The following is a 14,103-nucleotide window of genomic DNA, read 5'->3' on the forward strand; positions in this document are numbered from 1 at the left end:
ATAGAGAGTTCAAAATTGTCAAAGCTAATTTATATTGCTTGGGAATACAAACAGGACATATATGTAATGATTATCATAAAGGTCAGGATAGTGTTTTTTTCTAGGGAAGAGAGAGGATTATTTATGATAAATGCTGTACAAGGGGAGGAGGTTGGGGAGAGGAGGTCCTTTGGGTGCTGTCAGTGTTCTAGTCCTTGATCTGGCTGTGGTTGCACAGATGTTTGCTTGATACATATTCACTAAAAATATATTTTATCTGCATAGTTATAATTCAGTTAACAAAAAGGAAAACACTGTGGTATAATTTTCACATATTTTCTGGGCATATACAAATATATACACACACATATATAAAATATTTAACATTTCTGCACTTGCAACTTTTCTCACTAAACAACAATAGAGCATAAAGCTTTTATGAAATCCATAAAAACTCTTTTCCAAGTTAATTTTAAGGCTTGGAATATAATATTGCCAAATAGTATATATTATAAATACCTAACTATTCCTGATTGAGAACATCTACATTGTATCAGTACTCTCATTTATGACACTTCTTACCTCTTCTAATGAGTAGCTATTTTAAGAAATTCTAACCCATACTTTCATACCTTGGCTTCATTTATGCAATGGGAGAAAAATGAAAAGAGTCTTAATTAAAGCTCCAACTGACCCCCAGTCTGGGTATGTCTCCCTAGATTAGCCCTTGTCACCCTTTCCACTTGTCCTTTATGCCATTTATCATCATTGTAAATATTGTAATTAGTTATCTGTTTACTTAGTTTTTAATGTCTATCTCCCCTACTGGAAACTCCATGAGGGCAGAGACCACATCTACTCTGTTGATGTCTGTCCTTAGAGCCAGCATAGAACCTGCCTGACATAAATAAGATGTTCAATAAATATTTGTCAAAAGAACGAGTGAATATATGAATGACCAAATTACTTTGTATCCAGTCTATCTGTCCTGTCCATCTTTGAAAATGAGTCCATTTCCTCCAGATAATAGCCTCACAAAATAGAGATACCACTGGGTGTCCAGCAGAGGCCACATGACCAATTGGGAAAGATGAGGGTGTGGACAGAATCCCTTCACTGTTTGTGATTTGGAATAGAGGTCTCTAAGATCCTTTGCCAAATCCTGGTATCTAAGGTCCTTTCCCAAATCCTGGGATCAGTCACCTGGCTCTGACAAAGAGCCAGGACTCAAGACGGGAAGAGTGGAACTTTGTATCTGAACAGAAAGCATTTGTTTAAAAGTAACTGATGAGTTACTGGAAGCCATTTTCTTACTGAAAAAAAAAAAAAAAGAAAAACAAAAAAGGAATTTTTTGGAAACTAATTGCATAAGTAAATGAGCTTCAAGGGAATGACAAAAAATGGAATCTAAATGTCTTAGAGGCAAAAAAAAAGTATTACTAAAATTTGGCAATGCTTAAATAAAAGATGCTTTTTTTTTTTTTTTTTGCGGTACGCATGCCTCTCACTGTTGTGGCCTCTCCCGTTGCGGAGCACAGGCTCCTGACGCGCAGGCTCTGCAGCCATGGCTCATGGGCCCAGCCGCTCCGCGGCATGTGGGATCTTCCTGGACCGGGGCACAAACCCGTGTCCCCTGCATCGGCAGGCGGACTCTCAACCACTGCACCCCCAGGGAAGCCCAAGATGCATTTTTTAAATCATTTGTCTCATAAAACTAGGCCAGTAACTGTCCATGGCTCATGCTCTTCTTACACTCTGAGTTGAGAAGTATTCAAAAAACTGAGTTTTTCCCCATTTATTGGAATTAGGGACAACTGACATTTCTTATTAGAATGTAAAACAGTGAAACATAGTTCACATATGTTACATAAAATTGTCTTTTTAAAGAGATTTCCTCTGGAAAGAGACAGAATGGAATTTTCAATAGAAAATTGAAAATTCCCCAATATCAAGATGAGTCAGCAAATAACTTCCTGACAGCAACCTGGGAACCCTGCTGAACAGACAGACCTACTTTAATGGGAAATCAGCTCTATTTCCTGGCTTGCAGGAACTATTGTTATTTGCAGACATTTTAGGTGATATGTCTATGTCTTTGCCTGCTGAAATTTATTAGGAACAGAGCATGATATTCCCAGGACAATATTTACCCACAGCAAAGTGATTACATCAGTCCTCTTCATCCCACCCAACCTTTCGGTCCTTGCATTCCCACAGGGTGCAAGCTGTTTGGTGCAGCTTCCAGCTTTTAATTAGAAATTCTCACATTTGCAGAGAAGTCATCAATACCTGGCTTCCTGCTTACACCTCCCCTAATACTGCCCCCGGAAAAAATATTAATTTCCCTCTTGCTCTAAAGGAAAATGCTTTTGCCAAGCATTCTTAATCTTTAGTGATGTGTTTACTCAAAGGGAGGTGGGGAAGGCAAAGAGGAGAAAATAGAGGAGAAGCAATCGTGAGTTCTCTCCTTTTATTCCCAATGGGATGGGCCTAAGAGACTGAATACTTGAGTTTCTAGGTCCTCAGGCAATGACACCAATCTGTTTAGTAGGTCCTTATGTTCCTCCTAACTCTGAATCCATGTGGTTGTCTCAAATTTCATTCAGCTAAAAATTAAGTTTTCCTACAAAAATGACATAAATGGGGGGCAATACCTAGTTCTCTGCAGTGAGAACAGGACCAGATGGAGTTGAAAAGATGACTGTTTTCCCCTCTCACAAGCCCAGGCTTAACCAGCCACAGACACACTTTCAAATGTATTGGTCACCTTTCATCTGTTTGCCCTCTCTTTTTCTGGGAATAGCAATGCCCTCTCTCTGGGAAACAACCTCAACACTTCTCTAACCAAGTAGATCTTACTGGGGCAGAAAGGCTTGCTCCACCTGAGAGTCTGCCCAAGGTTCTTATACCCTGAGAAGTTGTCATATTTCTCTAGCAGGATGTCCAGTGAAGCATAACTTAAAAACATTTTTATGTATTTGAAATCTTATGTAAGCTGAATACATTTTACTGTATTTACATGCATACAGCTTTTGTGCCTAGGTTGATGCAGAAAATCACTCTGGGAAAGATTATCTTTGATATTTCCCTGTAATACTTGAGTGGTCTCAGCTGAGCAGTCTTGGATGCTCTCCAGGGAGAAGGGTATGGTTATACACTCCAGTCTCAGAACCACTGGGATGTTTGTGGAGTTCAGCAGGATTAAAACCCTTCCAATGCATCAAGATGGCCCTGATGGAGACTCACTGGGGTATGAAGAGCCCCAAAGAGGACCTCCTTATGCAGGAAGGAGGAGTCTGGATCAGTGCACAGGGATACTGTTTGGTGGGAAAAGCTAGTTCCAGGAGCACAGCTGATGTTACAGTCTTACTTGTTCATCTCAGAGCAGCCAAGCTGGTGAGGTTGCTGTGTTTGGGAAGCAATAGCTGATCCTTGGCATATAACCAAAGACAGCCTAAACCTTGGAGCCCAGTGGTGAGGTGTATTCAGAGCCAGTACAGGGCTCACGAGTTCTCACCACAGTGGACAAGAATGCAATGGATTCTACCATCTACACCAGGACATTAGCAGCACAAATGTTCTGGAGCTTATAAGCTGGATCCACTATTTAGACTGAACAAGACCCTCGGGTTTCTGTACAATTCAAGTTGTGGGCAAAGTCTTCAAGAGGAAACACCAAATTTCCTGCTGATATGGGCAGGTGGAAAAGGTTGTCCAACAATTAACTGGAACAAATAAAAATGTTCCTATTAGGGGCCAGATATGTACCGAAATTGGTTAAATGAGTCATGTTAGTGACATTTTTCATACTTACCTCTGTACCCAACTATTCACTCAAAAGATCCTTAAAAAAAACAACAGCTTACTCTCTGTCAATGGTATAAGAATTAGAAAAGAGAGGGTGCCTTTATATGAATGTTTATCAGTTGCGAGGTACTTGCAGCAGAACACTGAATACACATAACTTGAAAGTGTTTATACAGCCCCCTCCACCACCACGTGATCAGGTATTTAACTGTGTCTGTTACTTCGGGGTTAAGACTGAGTCAGCTCCATTTCTATGTCAGTGGAGACATATTCTATATATGAACAACCAAGACCTAAGAGAACAAACACCTGAAATCAAAACTTAACACTTCATGCATGGTTTTAGCAGAGTGGTTTATGAGCATAAACCCTAAAACTAAACTGTTTTGGTTCAAATCCCAGCTTGACCACTTACTAGCTGTGTGGCTTTGGGAGAGTTACTTAAATTTTCAGTGCCTCTCCTACTCATAAAATAGAAATAATAATAGTACCCATTTCATAGGCATGTAGAAAAATTAAATGAATGAAACATATAAGATTCTCAGAACAGTGCCTGACACAGAGCAAACACTCAATAAAGATTAGCCAGTATTATGACTATCAAACATACTTGCTGACACAAGATAAATAATTGTATTGTGGTTAGTAATAATAGCAAGAGCAGACATCTATCATGTTTGCTGTCCCCCCCCCCCAAACAAAATCCTCCTTATTCTGGTAATAACGCTTTTTTTTCTTTTGTGGAAAATATTAGTTAAGGAAAGGACACTTAGCCAAGTCCATCTAATGAGATTCAGCCCAGTGAGTTTGTTGTCATTTTTGGGATAGGGAGGGTCTCTATTAGAATTATTAGCTGGGAGGATGGTATAAGACAGACTGCAAAGAGCTGCATCTGAGAGGCCTACCTACAAGTGAAGGTATCAGTGTATTTGGTATCTAACATCAGTTGCATCAGGTATCTCTTGCTGCCTTAAAAATTAAAACTCAGAACTTAGCAGCTTAACACAACACATTATCTTACACAGTTTCTGAGGATCAGGCATGCAGGAGTGGCTTAGCTGGGCAGCTCTGGCTCAGGATCTCTCATGCAGTTAAATTGTCGCTAGGGGCTGCAGTCAACCAAAGGCTTGGCTGGGGCTGGAGGATCCACTTCCAGAATGGCACACTCATGTGGCTGTTGTCAGAAGACTTCAATTCATTACCAGGTGGGGCTCTCCACAATGCTGTCCACAACATGGCAGCTGGCTTCCCCTAGCGTGAATGGTTGGAGAAAGGGGGAGAAAGAGACAGACAGACAGAAAGACAAAGATACTAAGAGGGAAACCACTTATGTGTCTTTTATGACCTATATTTGGAAGCAACATACTATCTCTTCTGCCATATTCTATTGGTCACACAGACCAACTTTGGTACAGTGTGGGAGGGAAACACACAAGCATATAACCAGAAGGCAGAGATCACTGGGGGCCATCTGAGAGACTAGCTACCACAATAACAGAATCAAGAGAGGGAAGGGGAGACTGAGTCTTATTGACACTGCTTGAGTCCCTAGAATATCCATGCCTTTTATGAATCAATAAATATCTTTTTGTACTTGAGTTCTGGGCTGTTTTTTGTTTTGTTTTGTTTTGTTTTTTTTGGTTCATTGCTACCAAAATGTTCTTGACTAGTACAGTTGCTAACTTTTATTGATCACATTCTCAATGACATGGAGTGCCTCTCCGTGGATTACTTCATTTAACCCTCATGACAACTCTGTGAGATAGGGACTATTATTATCTTATTGAGGTATATTTGACATACGATATTAGGTTAGCTTCAGGTGAACAACATAGTTTTCTGACAATCAAACACATTATGAAATGATCACTATGACAAATAGGGAGTATTATTTTTAATCTTCTTATCCCAGATGACAAAAGGGAGACTGAGAGAAGTTACATGGTTTGGCAAAAAGTCATGCGGCTGGTAAGTGGTAGATGCAAGTTTCAAATCCAGATGATTCTACTCTCAAACCTGCTCCTTTGCCACATAAAAGATTACTCTTCGTGCATTTCTCCTCTTGATTCAGTTTGAGATCTTTTCCCTGTGAGATGAGCTCTGAGCTTGGTTTCTGCTGTGGAGTGGCTCACACACAAGCTTGAGACTGGGCTCACACCCACTGAGAACGGGGTCCATTGCCCAGGACAAAAGCTGTCTGGATCACAGGAGAGAAAATGTTACTCTGCTAAACCATTCCCACTGTGGCAACCGTGGTGCATATTCAACAGAGAGCAGGGCCAGCCAGTCATCCATCACCAACCCAAAAGTTGCCTTCAGTTTCTGATCTCAGTAATTGAGGACATGTGTTACTCTGCAAACAGTACTGATGGGAAATGGCTGATAGTTCTTCCCCTCTGAGCTTGGGAAATGAGAGGGAAGAGGAGGAGGGAAGGAAGGAGGCTGTACATTTTCATTTTCTTATGTTAACAACTCTAAAAGATTAAGGGTAGGAAGGGAATGGCAATAGAATATAAAAATGCTTTGTGTAAGGTTCACATTGACTCGCACTGTTAACTCCACTGTGGTTTATTAGTTCATGGGAAAAAATGACAGAAAGGAATAAAAACCTGACTATGAATCCAGTATCAACAATTTGCAGCCATAGTAACAAAGAAAGTGCAACTCATGAATTGAAAAAAGAAAAAGCAAGTGTGTGTATGAGTGTGTCATCGGGAGGATGTCAGGAAATGGTTACTGAGTGAAGAAAGCAGTTAACCCCTGGTGGCTAAGAGGGCAGCTCTGGATCGGCCGAGTACACACTGTGGCTGACATGTACATCAGGAGTTGGCAGAGAAGTTCTAATTCCTATTTGATAGACTTTCCAACTCAGCTGTAAAAATTCACTCAAGGATAAAATGACGTAAAGAAGGCTCTGCCTAACAAGAATTTCTTGGGTTTTTTTTTTTTGGTTTAAATCAAATTTGGTTTGCATTAGTTCAGCCCAGCTTCATTACAGGAAGACAATAGGGTGTGCGGCTTTTCATGTGTTTCCACAGCTAGCTCTGGAATGACTTGGAGCTGCCTTGTGAATACAATTGTGGATAAAGTACAGCATCTCAGAGTTCAGAACCACACCCCATCCTCTTCACCTTTGGGATATGTCATCCGTTTCTTATTTGGGTAGCCAGATGCCAGCAATGCATTGCTCCAGGACCCTGAAAGGGAGTCAAGCAAGTGCTAGTGGTTTTGGAGGTCTGGGAGCAATCACCCACATGGGAGTTGTGGGCAACTTAGGAACCATCCAATTATCAAATTTGGGGCTGGAAGCATCTCATTGGTCATCTAGTCCAATGAGCCATATGATGCTTGAATTTTCCTTTTCCCCCAAACTTTGTGCCATGCTCAGACCCCATCCTTGGGAAGGAACTCTTCTCACCTTGGGGCAATCCGTATAGTTTTGACTGCAAAAGACTCAAATTGAGTAGACACCTTTCTCCCTGTAAATTACCACTCACAGCCCCGTAAAGCAAGTCAAATATTCATACATTTGAGGATGAATGGATATTTTTTCCTCAGAGGACTTCTCCAGTCTAACCATAAAGATTTCTTGATCATCCTGCATTTAACTCTTCTGAACACCTCCAGGGGACCTCCTAAAGTATAGTCCCTCAAATGAGCACAATACCCAATGAATAGTCAGACTGTCCAGGGAAGGGGAGTAACACCATTATTAGCTCCATCATTCTGAGATTTTACTTTTGTTTACGTAACCTCATATTTAAATGTTTCTAACAGCTTTATGGTATTCTGGACTCAATGAATTTACTTCCCACTAAAATGTATGTGATAGGCAAATTAATAATACTTCTGATCATTAATCACCAATTCTGCTGTACTCCCCAGGCACATGGGAGAAGCACGTGTCCCAACGCCTTGAAATTACCTGTGGTCCTGCGACCAGCTTTGGCCAATGAAAAATGAGCAAAGGTCTCATATGTCAATTCAGGGTGGAGGCATTTAAGTACTCATTCTCAACTTTCCAGCCCACTTTTCCCCATCACAGCAACTGTCAATGCTTGTGTTGATTAGGAAGTGTCACAGATTGAATCAAGCTGGAATGTTGAGCCAACACATGGAGGACAGATGCACTGGTGCACTGCCTGGACATGCCATATACTTTGCTTGAGTAAAAAAACTTTTGTTGCATTTTGTGCAAGATTTGGGGATTATTTGTTGTTGCAGTATAAACTAAACTTTCCTGACTCAATGTATAAGTTTTTTTCATAAGTAGAATCAGATTTCCCACTCTACACATCTCTCTATACCACCTTTTTATATTTTAATATCAATATATTAATAGTGATATATTAATATTCTGATTCAGGCACTTATATTTGTTTTTCTCATAAAAATTAGTTTTAATCATGTTAGTCCAATGGACAGTTCTATTAAAAAGTTTTTTTGTATTCGATTCCATCAAACAAGGGTATTCACTCTTCCTACTACCTCCCTTGCATCTGAAACTCTGATAATAAATACTTCAGGACTGGAAAGAAGACATTTATGATGACTTACTTTTCTTAGCTCTCTATTCTCACAGTAATGTTCAGCCTTAATAAAGACAGTTCCAGGCTTTCTTAACTCAGCATAGAGGTTAAAAAAAAAAAAGTCCCTGGGGGACCAGTAATCACTGGAGTCTTAGTTTATTAGCTTGATAAGATCTCAGTAATGTAGGCAAGACATAACTATGGGAAAAGTATATAAATGATTCACTTCATTCAACTACAAAATCATTCTATTTTGAGTACTTTTGGGGGAATCTAATGATAAATAAGACTTTTACTGTTCTCAAGGAGTCTAAAGCATAGACTTGTGAAAAATTCAGGCTGAAATCAGGTTGCTTACATTGAGAAACAGCTCCAGCAATATCATTGTGGCTGACACTGCTGGTTGTGCACCCAATGGCCATCCCCCCAATTCCTTCCTCCTTTGGTTAACTCCAAGGTTAACCAAACCTTAACTTTGTTCAGGTATCAGGAGTACACAGGCTTTAGGAAATATAGGCCCCTTCCCCCCAGAGCAGTTATGGGAACTGTATTTTCTTTTGCCAGTCATTGGTTTGGGAATGGTCATGTAATACAATTTTGGCCACTGAGATGAAGGTGAAGCCTGCAGAGAAGTATCTGAGAATTTTTTTTAATTTTTCTTAAAAAGGGACAGAGAGAAATAGTGTTCTCTCTTCCAGCCTTAAATATGAGTGTGTGAGAACATGGTTCCTTGAGCTGCCCCAGGCATCTCTCATCATTAGAGGATAAGCATGAGGGTAAAAACGAACAGAGTTAGCCAAGCAAGTCAGAAAAGGTGGAAAGAACTAGGTTCTTTATGACATGGCTGAGGTGCTGAATTAACAAGTTCAGGAACTGCCTCACCAATAGATTTCTTATGTGAGATAATACATCTCTTTATTACTTAAGCCATTTTGAGTCGGTTAGGTCTTTTGTTACTTGCTGTCAAAAGCATCCTGATTGATATTATCATTAAGATGTATTTTATTATAACATCATTATGCTGTTTTATAAAAAGTAGAATCATAATAGGAGGATGAGGAAAGCAGCAGTAGTAGTAGCAGTAATAGTAGAAATGATAATACTCTTTTACAGTTATGAGAACCTACTTTGTATGAGGCACTATGAGAATCATTTTAGACAGTTTTTTCCTTTACTCTTCTAATTCAGGACCATATCTCATACATTCTGGATTACCATGTTACTCTGCTCTGTCTCCTGTGCTCTTTTTTACCTAGACCCTGACATTCAAAGAAACCAGGACATTGGGTTGTAGTTACCATGGTGGTCTCAGTCCATTCACAGAGAGGGTACAATGCCGCCCTTTCTGCATTCCACTGGTGCTGTCATTGGGTTGTCGCCACACTGGGATCTGCTACTTCTGGTGCTTGATGGAGAAAGATGGGGTACAACAGCAATACAGGTTCTTAATGGCCTTAATGGTTTCTGGCCAGTGTGAGAGTTTTAACTCACACCTTCCTAAGTTGGTCCCTGGTAGTAAGAGGGAACCCAACACTGCTGCTTCCTGTATTCCCCTCCAGGCACACAGGGCTACCAGGGAACTATGGCACATAAAAACACGAGTAAACAGGATGAAAATTTATGTTTACAGTTTTCCTTCCACATTTCAGCAAGGAGGCCATCTGTAAAAACAGAACATTCTCAGTGTCATCACCCAAGAAAAGAAAACAAAGGCATGTGGGCATTTGGGATGATGCTTCCTGGCCCTCTTGTCCAATTCCAGCTGCACTAGATCCAATAAATAAATTGCTCTTCTAATTGGTCATAAAATCCCAGCTTGGAAACAGTCACGTTTGTTTTCTAAGAAAAGATATTCTAGTGCCAGAAGTCACCACCTCAGCCATTTTATTCTGAGGGAAGTGGGGGTTAGAGAAAGGAAAATGAACATGTAGTGTGTGGTAAATGTAAACAAAAAAATTAATCCCTGGTGGTTGCTGAATATGCTCTGTCATAAATAGACACAAAAACATAAAGTAGGGCCTGATTTAATTTTAATTTTATATTTAATTAAAGTAAGAATAAATATGGTTTAAAAAACATAGGGAAGAGCTTTAAAGTGATAGTTTTTCCTTGTACCCTTCCCATCCTACCCCCATGTCATGCCCCAGAGGCAAGTACTCTGACATCCATAATCCTGGATAATAAGCATAAATTTCTATTTCTTGATCTATCAACTCTAAATGATACCAATTTTCTCTTAAAGTGATGATTTAGCTCCTTTATATTATCCTTCACCTTCCCTCCCCCTTATCCTCGTGATCTTTAATAATTACATTACTGCTTTCAGTTTTTCCATTGGCTACCTTTATGCCTTTAAATAACACATTTATTTCACTATTTCAACCTCCATAAACCTTAGTCAATGTTTCAGTCCCTTTTTATCATAGGATAAACTATGACTATACACATAATCTTTGCGTTACCAAAGCTGTTAACATTTCTTTATGCTCCAGTGCCAGGCATGTGTGCTGTGTATTTATTAATTTTAAAAGATAAAAGTGAATACACACATCTTGAGTTGAGTGTCCTGTGAGGAGCTTCAGCACACATCCCGAGCTGAGGTGTTGGCTCAGCCGTTTCACGAGCAACTCTGGTCTGAAGGGCAGGGGGCAAGGCCTCTGCATGGAGCCCACTATGAGCAAGCAAAACAGACTAAGCACAAAGGGAAAAAAGGTGGATGGGCTAGGCCTGCAGTGAGATTGCCAGATATATGACCTTTTCAGATGAAATGTGGATCCTCTAGCAACAGGAGGAATGGATGATATCCCTAAATCTGCCCTCAAGCTTTTCATTGATTGATCTGTGAGTATGGAACGCTTCAAAACTGAATAGTGTAAAAAGAGATGACCTTCAAGATGGTGGAGGAGTAAGATGTCGAGATCACCTTCCTCCCCACAAATACATCAAAAATACATCTACACGTGGAACACCTCCTATAGAACACCTACTGAACGCTGGCAGAAGACCTCAGACTTCCCAAAAGCCATGTGGCTGAAAGGGTCTTGGTGCTCTGGCCAGCTGTCAGGCATGAGCCTCTGAGGTCGGAGAGCCAAGTTCAGGACATTGGACCACCAGAGACCTCCTAGCCCCACATAATATCAATCAGCAAGAGCTCTCCCAGAGACCTCTGTCTCAATGCTAAGCTCTCCCAGAGGTCTCTGTCTCACTCAATGACCAGCAAGGTCCAGAGCTGGGCACCCCGCCCCAAACAACTAGCAAGACAGGAACACAACCCCACCCATTAGCAGAGGGGCTGCCTAAAATCATAATAAGTGCACAGACACCCCAAAACACACCACTGGACAAAGTCCAGCCCATCAGAAAGACAAGATCCGGCCTCATCCACCAGAACACAGGCACCAGTCCCCTCCACCAGGAAGCCTACACAACCCAATGAACCAAACTTACCCACTGGGGGCAGACACCAAAAACAACGGAACTACAAATGTGCAGTCTGCAAAAAGGAGACCCCAAACACAGTAACTTAAGCAAAATGAGAAGACAGAGAAATAGGCAGCAGATGAAGGAGCAAGGCAAAAACCCACCAGACCAAACAATGAAGAGGAAATAGGCAGTCTACCTGAAAAAGAATTCAGAGTAATGATAGTAAAGATGATCCAAAATCTTGGAAATAGAATGGAGAAAATACAAGAAATGTTTAACAAGGACCTAGAAGAGCTAGAGCAAACAAATAATGATGAACAACACAATAAATGAAATTAAAAACTCTCTAGGAGGAATCAATAGCAGAATAACTGAGGAAGAAGAACAGAACGGATTAGTGACCTGGAAGATAAAAGAGAGGAAATAACTACCACAGAGCAGAATAAAGAAAAAAGAATGAAAAGAATTGAGGACAGTCTCAGAGACCTCTGGGACAACATTAAATGCACCAACATTCGAATTATAGGGGTCCCGAAGAAGAAGAGAAAAAGAAAGGGACTGAGAAAATATTTAAAGAGATTATAGTTGAAAACTTCCCTAATATGGGAAAGGAAATAGTCAATCAAGTCCAGGAAGTGCAGACTCCCATACAGGATAAATCCAAGGAGAAACATGCCAAGACACATACTAATCAAACTATCAAAAATTAAACACAAGGAAAAAATATTAAAGGCAGCAAGGGGAAAACAACAAATAACACATAAGGGAATCCCCATAAGGTTAACAGCCGATCTTTCAGCAGATATTCTGCAAGCCAGAAGGGAGTGGCAGGACATTTAAAGTGATGAAAGGGAAAAACCTACAACCAAGATTACTCTACTCAGCAAGGATCTCATTCAGATGCGACGGAGAAATTAAAACATTTACAGACAAGCAAAAGCTAAGAGAATTCAGCACCACCAAACCAGCTTTACAACAAATGCTAAAGGAACTTCTCTGGGCAGGAAACACAAGAGAAGGAAAAGACCTACAATAACAAACCCAAAACAATTAAGAAAATGGTAATAGGAACATACATAGCGATAATTAGCTTAAATGTAAATGGATTAAATGCTCCCACCAAAAGACATAGACTGGCTGAATGGATACAAAAACAAGACCCGTATATATGCTGTGTACAAGAGACACACTTCAGACCTAGGGACACATACAGACTGAAAGTGAGGGGAGGGAAAAAGATATTCCATGCAAATGGAAATCAAAGCAAAGCTGGAGTAGCAATTCTTATATCAGACAAAATAGACCTTAAAATAAAGACTATTACAAGAGACAAAGAAGGACACTACATAATGATCAAAGGATCAATCCAAGAAGAAGATATAACAATTGTAAATATTTATGCACCCAACATAGGAGCACCTCAATACATAAGGCAAATGCTAACAGCCACAAAAGGGGAAAGCGACAGTAACACAGGCATAGTAGGGGACTTTAACACCCCACTTTCACTACTGGACAGATCAACCAAAATAAAAATAAATAAGGAAAAACAAGCTTTAAATGACACATTAAAAAAAGATGGATTTAATTAATATTTATAGGACATTCCATCCAAAAACAACAGAATACACTTGCTTCTCAAGTGCTCATGGAACATTCTCCAGGATAGATCGTATCTTGGGTCACAAATCAAGCCTTGGTAAATTTAAGAAAATTGAAGTTGTATGAAGTATCTTTTCCGACCACAACACTATGAGACTAGATATCAATTACAGGAAAAAATCTGTAAAAAAATACAAACACATGGGGGCTAAACAATATGCTACTAAATAACCAAGAGATCACTGAAGAAATCAGAGGAAATAAAAAAAAACATAGAAACAAATGACAATGAAAACACAACGACCCAAAACCTATGGGATGCAGCAAAAGCAGTTCTAAGACAGAAGTATATAGTAATACAGTCCTACCTCAAGAAACAAGAAACATCTCAAACAACCTAACCTTACACCTAAAGCAATTAGAGAAAGAATAACAAAAAACACCAAAGCTAGCAGAAGGAAAGAAAAAATAGAGATCAGAAATAAATGAAAAAGAAATGAAGGAAATGATAGCAAAGATCAATAAAACTAAAAGCTGGTTCTTTGAGAAGATAAACAAAATTGATAAATCATTAGCCAGACTCATAAAGGAAACAGGGAGAAGACAAAATCAGTAGAATTAGAAATGAAAAAGGAGAAGTAACAACTGACACTGCAGAAATACAAAGGACCATGAGAGATTGCTGCAAGCAACTCTATGCCAATAAAATGGACAACGTGGAAGAAATGAACAATTTCTTAGAAAAGCACAACCTTCCGAAACT

The sequence above is a fragment of the Delphinapterus leucas genome, chromosome 2 (assembly GCF_059928025.1).
Source record: "Delphinapterus leucas isolate spDelLeu-1000000601 "Yukka" chromosome 2, BTC_Dleu_Yukka2, whole genome shotgun sequence".
NCBI lineage: Eukaryota > Metazoa > Chordata > Mammalia > Artiodactyla > Monodontidae > Delphinapterus > Delphinapterus leucas.